Source organism: Phacochoerus africanus, chromosome 8 (genome assembly GCF_016906955.1).
Source record: "Phacochoerus africanus isolate WHEZ1 chromosome 8, ROS_Pafr_v1, whole genome shotgun sequence".
NCBI lineage: Eukaryota > Metazoa > Chordata > Mammalia > Artiodactyla > Suidae > Phacochoerus > Phacochoerus africanus.
The window spans coordinates 108,342,446-108,356,149 of NC_062551.1; positions in this window are offsets into that span (position 1 = coordinate 108,342,446).

The window sequence follows — 13,704 nt, forward strand, 5'->3', positions numbered from 1 at the left end:
CCACCCAAATCAGGCTGTCAGTCTATTTCCTGAGCTCACTCCATAGCCTCCTGTTTTCACATTAGCCTCAGCTCTGGTTCCCTTACAAATCATTGTTCACATCGCAGCCAGTGGTTTTGTTTGTTTATTTAATGTATCAAATCACATCTGTCAAAAGAATTCTTTATCAACAAATAAATGTTAGAGACAGTTATCCCAATGCATGTGTTAAAGTCATTTATTTCAGTCAAAAGGGAAGGCAGAAGGCCAAAGATCGATACTTTCTTAGGAAACAAAAATAAAGAGTTCAAGTCCAATAGGAATGATAACTAGAGCTCTGAGTGCAATTTTCAGTGCCAATCAATTACTATGTTGCTTTAGGATTGATGCTTTCATTTTAAAGGAAGTAGCAGTATACTTTTGAAGTCCTCCTGTCTCTAGAATTGTTCTTATAAACCAGCCAGAGCATTTTCATAAAGCCGAATAACAAAGCAAATCAATGTAACACAGTGAAGCCTTACATGGGTTAGGATTTATAGTCTAAGGCTCTTCAAGTCAGATGTCCTATAAATAGTACTAGCCTTTCTCCTTGACAATCAGCTGCAAAAGGCTTTATAGCACAAAACCTCGTCTCCCTAAGACCACTGAGTCATCAGTCTCTCCTACCTTTCTTTGCTAACAACTGCTTATTAGTAGCTTGTAGTTTCTGGCTTCAGCAGAATTTTTAATAACTCTATTTTAATATCCCTACCAGAATTACAGCTCTTATAATCTTCCATTTCTACATCAAAGAATGTGGGATTTACAACTTCCTATGACCACATGTTCCTCCCCTGCTTCAAGCCATTGTGTACCTTCTCTTGGTTTCTAAAAGTCCCCATCCCAAAGTCAAGGCCATGGAAGGCTGCCCTCCGGCCACCTCGCTGGCTCTCTCCCCCCAACCCATGTCACTCGCCAGCCACCCAGCCTCTTGGGCTCTTGTCATAGACTCCGCTCTTTCCTTCACCTGAAAATTCTTCCCTGGCTTTTTTCATAGCCGACCCTTCAGGCCTAGAAAGAAACATGCCTTCCGGATTACCTCCGTCTTCTAAGAACGTGTTTAGCTACAGGCAACAGAAAACCAGACTAGCTGTAGCATTAAAAGAAAAAAATCGAGAAACAATAGAGGTTTTATTCTTCCTGCGTGAGCCATCCTGGGAGGTCGTTCCTGGCTGGGTTCAGCTGCTCCATGACGTCATGGACTCAGCCCTTCAGGGCCTTCAGCTTTGTCTGACTTTCATCTTCATGCTTTCTGGGTTTTGATCTCAGAGGGGCTGTTGCCCGTCCAGATGGCTCATTCATTTCGTCTGAGGCAGGAAAAGTAGGGGAGAAAGGCAAAAGGCCTTCTCACCAGGCAGGATCAGCATCCCCCTTCCCCTCAGAGGCACACTGCTTCTTCAACCTTACTGGCCCTCTGGTCTGCTTTTTTTTTTTTTTTTGCTTTTTAGGGCCGTACTTGCAGCATATGAAAGTTCCCAGGCTAGGGGTCAGATTGGAACTACAGCTACCAGCCTACACCACAGCCACAGCAACACGGGATCCGAGCCACGTCTACAACCTACACCACAGCTCACAACAACACCAGATCCCCAACCCACTGAGCAAGGCTAGGGATCAAACCCACATCCTCAGGGATACTAGTCAGATTCATTTCTGCTGTGCCATGACGGGAATTCCTTGCGTCTGCTTTTATACCAGTTACTCACCCAAGGGACTGTGATTACGACAACTGATTGAAACCAGCCGGACTCACCCCTAGGGTTGGCACAGGGGCTTCCCTCTCATCATCCAGGAATCCCTGCATGCCATCTGAATACACTAGGTTCTTCTAGAAAGGAAAGAGGGGGACAGTGGAGGGGCACTGGACAGTGTCTGCCACACTCCTGCCCTTTACTTTCTGTCACATCTGCCTATTCACGTCCTTTATTGCAACAACCGTACTCTGTAAGGCTGTGCATATTTATTTACTTGTCTGTTGCCTGTCTCCCCACTGGAAGAGAAGCTCCATGAGGGCAGGGACCTTGGCCATCTCATGGATGGACAGATGGACCCCCAGTGGCTGCCAATATGTGTTTCTTTGGATCAATAATTACAAGGTCCTGCTGCCATTTTTTATAACCATGCACTATCCATAGGCTACTCTGTGTGCATTTCATATGCATCACTGCATATGATATGGTTCATGTGTATGAACCACTCATACACATCAGATGGTTCATAGGAGGCTCCCCATCTAATGGGGAGAAACCTGAGGCCCAGGAAAGGTCTCACACCTATGAAGGCATCACGGAGGCATGGTATCCAAGCTCCAGGCTGAAGTGATTCTTAGGTCAGCAGGTGCCATCATTCTGTGATGTAGCCGCTACCTGCTATTCAATTCACAACCTCTCAGCCATCTCTATTTTCAGGCTCTCTGCAAGTTCTTGCTTTATGCTGATAGGGTCCAGTACACTCTATGCCTCAAGACACCAGAGCCCATTTGCCCCTGGCTGTTCAGGTAGAGCCTGGAGGTGCAGGTGAGTTATCTCCAGGAGCAACCAACAGAGCATGGGAGCTGGTAGGTGGCTTCTCCAGCCGCTGTACTTCAGGCAGACGGTTCTGACATTCTCTGTGCTCCTCAGGGTTCCAGTGGAAGAGAAGCCTCCCCTCCCTGCTTAGCACCCACTGCTGCCTCTTGTAGACAGAATAACAGCCCCAAGGGTGTCCACGTCCAAACCCCCAAACCAGCAAATATTACCTTTCCTGGCAAAAGGGACTTTGCAGACAGGATTAAATGAAGACCTTGAGCTGGGGAGAGTAGCCTGAGTTAGCCTGGTGGACCCCATTCTCATCACATGGGTCCTTCCAAGCAGAGGATCTCTCCCAGCTGTGCTCAGAAAGAGCTGTGATGACAGAAGAAGGGTCAGAGAGATGTGAGGTTGCCAGCTACGAAGATGGAGGGAAGGGCCACCAGCCGAGGAATGCAGGCAGCTTTTGGGAATGGAAGCGAGGGAAATGAACGATCCCCTGGAGCCTCCAAAAAGGAATGCAGCCTTGCTGTGGCTTGGATTTGATCCCAGGGAGCCCCGAGTTGGACTTCTGCTCTTCAGAACTGTAAGATTAATACAGTTATATGGTGTTATATTGCATTGTGTTCCACCACTGTGTCTATGGCCACTTACAGTTAACCATGACCTACAACTGAGAGCAGATAGGCTCCATCCTCTTAATAATATGCATTTATATCTGTTTTTCCTTCTTCCCTGACTCTTTCCCACGCCTGAACTCTTACTTTCCCGGATGGTAATTACCTGCATCCAAGTCCGTGTCTCAGGTGTTGTCTAACAGGGCGCCCAAACTAAGATTATTGGATACGCTTTTTACAGACCTGGCAGTTCTCATATTCCTCACCCGATCACATCCCTATTCCTAGTCTTAGTGATTCTGGAATTGATTCAGAGGGCAGATAAGATTCTTGAAACTCCATGCTTCCTGGCAAGTTTTTAAGTTGTCATAAACACATACCTGTCTAAAGTGAATAATTAACATGCTCTTGGCTTCTGATAATGTAAGAATTCTGTGATCATTTCAAATTACATGTATTATTGATGGATATTTTCTACATGTTGTCGCCATGATTGATGATATTGGGAAGGAATTCAGTGCCTTAAAGAAACATTATTGGAGCTCCACGGTGGCTCAGTGGCTTTAGGATCTGGTGTTGTCCCTGCTGTGGCTTAGGTTGGATCCCTGGCCCAAGAACTTCTGCTTGCCATGGCTGCAGCCAAAAAAAGAAAAAAATACATTCTTAAAATGAAGTGGAGCTTGGTTATTTTAATGAGCTAAGATCTTTTGAAAATGTGCTATTTTGTATTGCCTGATAATGCTGTTAATACTACCTATATTACTACTATTACCATTAATACTACCTGTTAATATTACTATTACCATCTGTAATACGTATCACCTGTATCAGAAAGTCCACTCTCATCCCAAATGGTCTGCATGAAGATCTTTGCAGGTTCTGCTAAGTTCATGTCTATGTGATACACAGTTGTTTGGTGATTCACCTTCTTTCTATCTGTACGATCTCAAGAGTGTGTTAATGTGTCCTTAAAGGTATCTTAACCCATAGGAGAGAGTTGTGCCATAATTCACAAGCCAGCATGGATTCCAAGAGATTGTGGCAGATCTGGTGGGCCTTAACTGCATAACTGAGCCCTTACCCTCTTTTTTCAGTAACTACTTGTTACCCTGCTAAAGTTTGAAAAGGATGGAGTTCCCGAAGTGGCACAGTGGCTAACAAATCTGACTAGGAACCATGAGGTTGCAGGTTCGATCCCTGGCCTTGCTCAGTGGGTTAAGGATCCGGCATTGCTGTGAGCTGTGGTATAGGTCACAGACGCAGCTCGGATCCCACGTTGCTGTGGCTGTGGTGTAGGCCGGCAGCAACAGCTCCGATTAGACCCCTAGCCTGGGAACCTCCATGTGCCACAGGAGCGGCTCTAGGAAAGGCAAAAAGACCAAAACAATAAAAAATAATAAAATCTGAAAAGATGTAGGTCACAGTCTTCAAAAAGGCTATTGGAAGCGTACATGTCAGAAAACCTAGTTCTGGCTCAGAAATCCCCTTGTGTACGTCCACCTGCCTTAAGAGAGAGATTTCTATAAATAGCAGTCAGGCTGTAGCTGGCTGGGCGAGGCTCTCCTGCCTCTGTGACACAGGACTTTGGCAATTGATTCCCTGAGGGTGTGGGGGACGCTGTCTGCAGGGCTCACTGGGCTGACAGCTGGGCAGGGGGACAGAAGAAGCTGCCTCAGGAGCCCTGACCTGGTGGCACTGCCTCACCACAGGAACCTGGCACTTCTCCCAACTTGGCGCACGGTGTCTTTGGACAGTGAGGGCTCTGAAAAGCAAAAGGTTTTTCAAAGGAGACTTGGGTCTGCGTGGAATTAGCTGGTGGATAAGTAAGCATATCAGTCCCCCATCTGCAGTCACCAGGGAGCTGTTCCACCGTCACTTTTAGAAAACTGAAGGATTCAAACTAATAGTCGATTCAAGAGCAGGGAGAGAAGCAGGGAAACACTGAGCCCATAAGACACTCTGCTCTGAGACCCGACATAGGCCGGTGCTGAGACGGCTTATGAAGAAGGCGGGGATTCTATGGAGCAGCCTGTGTGCCCAAGGGGAAGTCAGGGCAGAAGAAGCGGGCAGAGGGAAGCAAATGGGAAAGGAGGGAGGCTCTGCTGCCGGAGCGGCAGTGCAGCCTGGAAATGTGGGAGGTCTGCCTTCCCCTCTCTCCACGTTGGGTTTTGGAACCCCGTCCCTGGGCCCGCGACTCTGCCAGCCTTATTTGAACCCACTTCCAACCTTTCCTCCTCCCCAAGACAGTTCTGCATCTCTGGGTCTGTTCTCCCTCCCCTGATGTCCGCCTGCTGACAGAGGAGTAGTGATGGGCAGAGAAAGACAGAGTGGCAGCCAGCCAAGCTGGTGCATCACTTTGAGAAGAAGGTTTCTCTCTTCAGGCAAAGCTACGCAAAACATGTGTTACTCTAACACTGCCCGGTGCAGTGTACACTGTGAAGCACCCACGCCACACCCAGCTCTGCCTCCAGCCTGACCCGACTCTTCCCTCTCCCGCCACATCTCGGCAATGGCTCTGCTCTCTTACCTCACAAGGTTCTGCTCAACTGACCTTCCTCACAAGGGGCTCTTCTGCCTACACCACCTAAAATTGCACCCTATCCACCTGTGTCCCCTTCCCCTTGATTTATAAGGGGATTATTTATTATAATATTTATTTGCATGCTTTATTTTTCTTCCTTATACTTAATAATTACCTAACTTTATATTAAATAATCATATGCAGAGTTCCCCCTGTGGCTCAGCAGTGATGAAGCTGACTAGTATCCATGAGGATGCAGTTTGATCCCTGGCCTCAAATATAAAGAATATAAACACCATATAACAATCCACGCATTTTCTTTGGATAAAAGAGAAAACCATAGTTCTCTCCGAAAAGAGAGATCACACAGGTTATTTAGGCATGATGATGCACTTCTCATCCGAAAGTAGTGATTTATTTATTTATTTATTTTTTTGGCAGCCTAAGTCCCCAAACCATGGCCAGCTTGGAGTTACAAGCAAATGGTTTCTTGAATAACTTCTGCCTTGTTGCAGTTAGAATTCCAAAAAACCCTGTGATTTCAAGGGATGATCATATCCTCAGAATACTGTATTAAAATGTACTTTTAAGGAGTTCCCGTCATGGTGCAGCGGAAATGATTCTGACTAGTATCCATGAGGATACGGATTTGATCCCTGGCCTCATTCAGTGGGTCAGCGATCATGCGTTGCTGTGAGCTGTGGTGTAGGTCACAGACTCAGCTTGGATCATGTGTTGCTGTGGCTGTGGTGTAGGCCAGTGGCAGCTGTAGCTCCAATTCCACCCCTAGCCTGGGAACTGCCATATGCCACAGGTGCAGCCCTAAAAAGCAAAGAATAAAATAAAAAGTACTTTTAAACAAACTCATACAGATTTAAAATAGTGGGCTTTTCCATCAGGAACTGAAAATCTGACCAAGAATAAAGAGCAAGGGACATAGTCACTCTGAACACCAGCCGTTCTGTGGACAGTTGAGCCTGCGTGGGTCCACACAGCTTTGCATCCCTGGAGGACCAACTGGAGAAGGAGTCAGAAATGGGAAATTGAGAAGCCAAAGAAGTCTCTTCCAGAAGTTTCTGCCTCCCCTCCTCCATCCAGTGGGACCCCCTCCCTGGCCCCCGCTGCCCATCCTTATAATGTCTCTTTCTCACCTATTACCCACCTGTTCTCTTCACCCTCTGTTCTTCAGGAAAGAATGCATCCCAACATTTGTAAAATGACTGTTCCAACTTAAAATGTTAAGTCTCCCAGGAGTTGTGTTTTAAACGAGAGATAAGATCCATTCTTAGAAATGAAGTTCAAATACCGCTCCCCCACGACCAGGATAATTGCTCCCAGCCGAAGCTCCCATAATACTCCGTACACATCTCCTTCTTGCATGTGTCACATTTTATAGTAGAGTGTGTACCCATGAGTCCCACAGGGGCAGGGCTTCAAGAGATAGAGTTCTTTGGGAGTTCCTGTCGTGGTTCAGCGGTAACAAACCCAACTAGTGTCCACGAGGATGCACATTGGATCCTTGGCCTCGATCAGTGGGTTGGGGCTCCAGCATTGCCATGAGCTGTGGTGTAAGTTGCAGATGAAGCTCAGATATGACATGGCTGTGGCTGCGGTGTAGGCTGGCTGCTACAGCTCCAATTCGACCCCTAGCCTGGGAACTTTCATGCTGGCCTAGTGGTTAAGGATTCAGTGTTCTCACAGGTTCGATCCCTGGCCTAGGAACTTCTGCACATGTTGGGTGCAGCCAAAAAAAAAAAAAAAAAGAGTTCTCAATGTAGAGCAGGTGCTTGATGAACGAAGAAGCAAATGAATGGATGACTGTATCTGTTTCCCCTGCTGGATGAGAGCACCTCAGGGGCAGAAATGGTATCTTATTTACCTTTCAGTTTGAATGGCAGCCTTGTCTAGTCAAGGTAAAACTGCAGCCAGACTGCCTGGGTAAAATCCAGATTCTACCACTTAGTGGCTAACTTTGCCTCTGTTCCTCCTCTGCAAGACGACGATAATAATAGTACCTAACTCCCTGGTATAGTGATGATTGAGAGGGTTAACCTAAGTACTCAGACTGGTACCTCCTGTGTAATAACATACTCTGGGTATTGGCTAATGGTATCCTTGTTGCTTGAATTTTTAGTATCTGCGTAACAGAGACTTAGCAAATAGGATGTTGAGCACAGTCCCAGATGACAATGAGGTCCAAAGTTACAAATGCTACTTCCCCTGCAGTCACAGCGCAGGAGCCCACTCATTTCACGGGTGCAGACAGCAGGGCAAGGCACGGAGGGAGAAGGGTGAGGAGAGTCCGTCCCGAAGACATACTCCAGCAACCACTCCCTTCACTTCTGGGTTCCCTTTTCTGCCCAGGAGTGAAGGCTTTGTTATTTGCGTCGTTTCCTGGAACAGTTCAAATATCTGTAGAATTTTTACCAAATTTCTTTAGGCGACCACCTCAAGTTTCTGATTCCCTTTAACCAAGAAGACTTTGCTTTTAGTAGACAAAGTAGACGTGTGGACACTTACGTTTACCACCCTCCTTTTATTTGTTTAGTCTTGATCTCTGTCTCCAAGAAGGAAACATACTCCAAGCAAGCTTTTTTCTTTCTTTCTTTCTTTCTTTGCAGAGCCACATATGCGGCATACAGAGTTCCCAGGCTAGGGGTCAAATCAAAGCTGTGGCTGCCAGCCTACACCACAGCCACAACAACTCAAGATCTGAGCCAAGTCTGCGACCTACACTACAGCTCACAGTAACGCTGGATCCTTAACCCACTGAGTGAGGCCAGGGATCGAACCTGAGTCCTCCTGGATCCTAGTTGGATTCGTTGACCAGAGTCGCAATAGAAACTCCCTCCAAGTAAGCATTTGTCTACTGTCAACTGAATTACTACTTTGACGTTAGTGCCGTTCTAGAGACCCATCCCATATAGACAAAAATATCCTGGAGTTAAAGGGATCTATGGGCATGGTGTCTTCAGTCATATATTTTTAAAGCAAATACTGAGTTTCAGTTTCAGGCTGATTGTGGAAGCTCAGTAAAAAAGACTATGTAGTTTACATCAAAACAGTTCAAGGCAAGTGAAAATATAAAGGTAAATAAAACATGAGACGTTAACAAAAGCAATTTTCCCAACTTGTTGGATCATCTGAACCAGATCTGAGATCAGGAGAAGCCCCAATTAATTTATGCCTGTTTGTTGCAAGGAGATAATTACAGGCAGATGTGAAGATGTTCCATATATACAAACACACTGAATTCTGCTGTATTCTTTATTTTTGTCGTTTTTTTATTTAGCCGACTAGATATAAATTGTTTATCTGTAGTCTCCACGCCCCCCCTCCCCACACACACACTAGAGTGTAATCTCCTTATGGGCATGATTCATTTGTTGCTTTGTTCTCTGCTCTATTTTAGAGCTTGGCACAGAGTAGGCACTCAAAAACTTGCAGCATGGATAAAGAGACAACACATCCTTTGAGACAAATTGTATTCTCTCCAGGTGAAATTCAATCACCTAAAAAATTCTGGAGGTTTGTTAAAACCCCCATTCTCTAATACTTATATGAGCATTTTCTACTGCAGAGCCAGGGCCAGAAGGGAAAATTTTGAGGGGAAAAGAGAAGTTGGTGGTTATTCTAGCAAGATAGTTGGAAGAAGAGAATAGGGCACCAAGTGCTCAGTGAAAGGAAAGGGTAACCTTTGCTTTACCTCAGAGAAAAGGAAATGGGAATAAAAATAGAAACATCTCTGAGAATTTATCTTTTGCCAGAAGACACTCTAAGAAGACTGTTTTCAGGTACAGATTATTTGGTTTGACTCTGCATGTTACCTGGCAAATTCTTTCTAAAGGAATGGGCTGCTGCTGCTGAATATGCTACCAACTACCATACAAAGAAATGTGGTTATTAAATATGTGGTCAAAGTATGAGTTTCATTGACTTTGTCCTTTAACCAGAGCAATGAGTTTGGCCTTGTGCTTATTACTTAACTGCTCTGTGTCTCAGTTTCGGCATCCGTCAGAAGGAGATAAAAACAGAACTCACCCCTCAGAGTTTTGATGATTGAATGAGAAAGCAGTGACTGACATTTCATAACAACTCAATAAACATTAATTGTTATTTTAGTCATCATCTAATCCTACCACCATGAGGCTCATACTATTTGGGGATGTTGTTTTACAGGAGTATCTTTCTCTCCTAGATTGTGAACTTTGAAGAACCCAGTTGCTCTTTTCCAAGGGTGCCATGTTTTCTCCTATCGGCACTTGCTAATCACTCTGTCAGTTTACCCATCTTCTCCTTTGTTACAGCATCTGCTCCTGCAGGCAGTGACCACGTTCCTTCATTATTGCACCTTCAGCCTAGCAGGATGCCTAGCTTTTAGTAGGGGCTCAAGAAATATTTACTAAAAGGATAACTACTGGCAGCAATATCTTTTTGCATCCATCTCCTAGAATAATGGAAATAAAAACAAATAAAAATAAATAAATGGAACCTAATTAAACTTTTTGCACAGCTAAGGAAACTAGTATATGCATGTGAGGCAACAAGCTGAGGTCAGGAAAAGAACTGCTCAAAAGGATGAGAGGTCACAGTGCTCCATGCTCAAAATGGTTCAGGAATAGTCTCTGTCCCCACCAGTCAGACAGAAGACCTTGGGATTCCCAGGCTATTGGGAGACTACAAGACACCTTGGCTGAGTAGTGAAGAATAATTACTAGCTCTAGACTGAGCACTGCTCCAGACCCACCTAACAAATTTTAAAAGCAAGACCTGAAAGGATCAATTAGTTTTCAAGTAACCTCTCTGAATTTCCCAAACAAAGCTCAATAGTACTTACAGGGGAAAAATTTTCCAACATCCAACAAGAAAAAATTCACCACGTCTGGAATCCAGTTTAAAAAAAATTACCATCCATGCATAGAAACAGGAAAATGTGACTCATATTGCAGAAAAAAAAATCAATCAACTGAAACTGACTCAGAACTGATACCAACATTAGAATCCACGGACTCAATACATTTAAAAACTTATAACTATATTCTCTATGTTTAAAACATATAGTGGATATGTGGAAGATGTATAAAAAATCAAAATCAAACTTGTAGAGTGAAAAACCGTAACATGTGAAATGTAAAACACACTGAATGCTATTACAGCAGATTAGATATTATAGACGAAAAGATCAGTGACCTTAAAGACATAGAAATAGAAACTATCCAAAACGAAACAAAGAGAGAAAGGAGATTTTTTTTTTAAATAAGCAGAGCACCTGTGAACTTTGGGACACTTTCAGTTGGGCTAATATCTATGTAAATGGAGTTCTTGAAAAAAAGGACAAATACAGGGGTATAGAAAAATGTTTGAAGAAATAATGGCTGACAATTTTGCAGATTTGGTGAAAACTATACACCAACAAAGCCAATGCGTTCAGTGAACTCCAAATGCAAGAAACTTAAATAAGGCAACATAAAGGAACATCATAATTAAGTTGCTCAGAAACAGTGATAAAGAGAAAAATCTTAAAAGAGACAGATGGGAAAAACACACATTACATACAGAGGAACGAAGATAAAGAAGATGGCATATTTGTTGTTGTTGTTGGAAACAGTGCAAATGAGAAGCTAATACAACAGTATTCCTAAAATATTTGGCCACTCTACAACAAAAAACTCAACAACCCAATTGAAAAATGGGCAAAAGACCTGAATAGACATTTCTCCAAAGAAAATATACAGATGGTCAACAGGCACTTGAGAAAATGCTCAACATCACTGATTATTAGAGAAATGCAAATCAAAACCACTATGAGGTACAACCTCACACCTGTCAGAATGGCCATCATTAATAAGTCCACAAATAACAAATGCTGGAGAGGGTGTGGAGAAAAGGGAATCTTCCTACACTGTTGGTGGGAATAAAATTGGTACAACCACATGTAAGGATAACCTGACCCCCTTGCTGTACAGTGGGAAAAAAATAAAAATAAATAATTAAAAAAAAATTGGTACAACCACTATGGAAAACAGTATGGAGGTACCTCAGAAAACTAAACATAGAACTACCATGTGACACAGCAATCCTTGGGCATATATCTGGACAAAACTTTCCTTGAAAAAGATTCATGCACCCATATATTCATTGCAGCACTGTTCACATAGCCAAGACGTGGTAACAACCTAAATGTCCATTGACAGATGAATGGATTAAGAGGACATGGTATATATACATGATGGAATACTACTCGGCCATAAAAAAGAACAACATAATGTCATTTGCAGCAACACGGGTGGAACTAGAGACTCTTATACTAAGTGAAGTAAGTCCGAAAGAGGAAGACAAATACCATATGGTATCACTTATATCTGGAATCTAGTATATGGCACAAATAAACCTTTCCACAGAAAAGAAACTCATGGACTTGGAGAATAGACTTGTGATTGCCGAAGGGGTGGGGGGAGGGAGTGGGATGGCCTGGGAATCTGGGGTTAATAGATGCAAACTATTGCCTTTGGAATGGATAAGCAATGAGATCCTGCTGTATAGCACTGGGAACTATATCTAGTCACTTATGAGGGAGCATGATGGAGGATAGTGTGAAAAAAAGAATGTATATATGTATGCGTGACTGGGTCACTGCTGTACAGTAGAAAATTGGCAGAACATTGTAAACCAACTATAATGGAAAAAATAAAAAGCATTAAATAAATAGACTTTTTAAACAACAAAAAATAAAAAATAAAACATTTGGCCATTTGGTGGGGCAAGCATTACCCTAATACCAAAACTTAACAAAGAAATCATTAGAAAACTACAGACTAATATTGCCTATGAAGTCTGCTCTATTTATTCACAGACAATATGATTTTTTATGTAGTTGATGTAACAGAATCTACAAAAAATACTAGAACTAATCAGTGCGTTTAGCATTGTCATGGGATACAAGATAAATATACAAAAAACAACTGTATGTCTATATATTACCAATGAACAATTAGAAATTGAAATTCTTAAAATTAATATCATTTACATTATCATTAAGTATAGGAAATACTTAGAGATAAATCTGACACAAGTTACAAAATTCTTCTGCTCTAAAAACAGTAAAACACTGTTGACAAGAGTTATAAAAGACCTAAATAAATGAAGAGATATAGCATGCTCATGGCTCAGAAAAATCAATATTATTAAGATGTTCATTCTTGCCAAGTTGATCTATAGATTCAGCTCACTGTCAATCAATATACCAGAAACCTGTCAGTAGAACTTGACAAGCTGACACTAAAATGCAAGGGACTTAGAACAGTCTAAACAACTTTGAGCAAAAAAGAGCAAAATTGGAGGATTAACACTACCTGATTTCAAGCCTTACTATAAAGCTACATGGACCTACATATATCTGGGCAACTGATTTTTGCTGAAGGCACAAAGGCAATGCAGTAGAAAAAGGATGGTCTTGGAGTTCCTGTCGTGGCACAGCAGAAACAAATCCCACTAGGAACCATGAGGTTGTGGGTTTGATCCCCGGCCTCGCTCAGTGAGTTAAGGATCTGGTGTTGCCATGAGCTGTGGTGTAGGTCACAGAGGCAGCTTGGATCCTCCATTGCTATGGCTGTGGTGTGGGCCGACAGCTGTAGCTGATTTGACCCCTAGCCTGGGAACCTCCATATGCCACTGCTGTGGCCCTAGAAAGCAAAATTAATTAATTAATTTTTTTAAAAGAATAATCTCTTCATCTAGTAATGCTGGAACAATTGGACATGCACGTGCAAAAACAATGGACTTTGACTCATACCTCTTGTTAGTGGAAGTAATCAATAAACAATCTATACTAGGAATAGAAAAGAGTTTTATTTGACCCAAACTGAGTTTTATTTGTGCCCAGTAGACACATATTCAGGAAGTACTTGAATTGTTTTCTACTGGACTATAAAATGGTGCAAGGCCTCTGGAGGCAAAACAACAAAATTACATAAATTGTTTGCCAGGAATTAGAATTGGAACTGGCAAGAAGTAAGGGTGCTTGGCAAGCAAGAATTGGTTG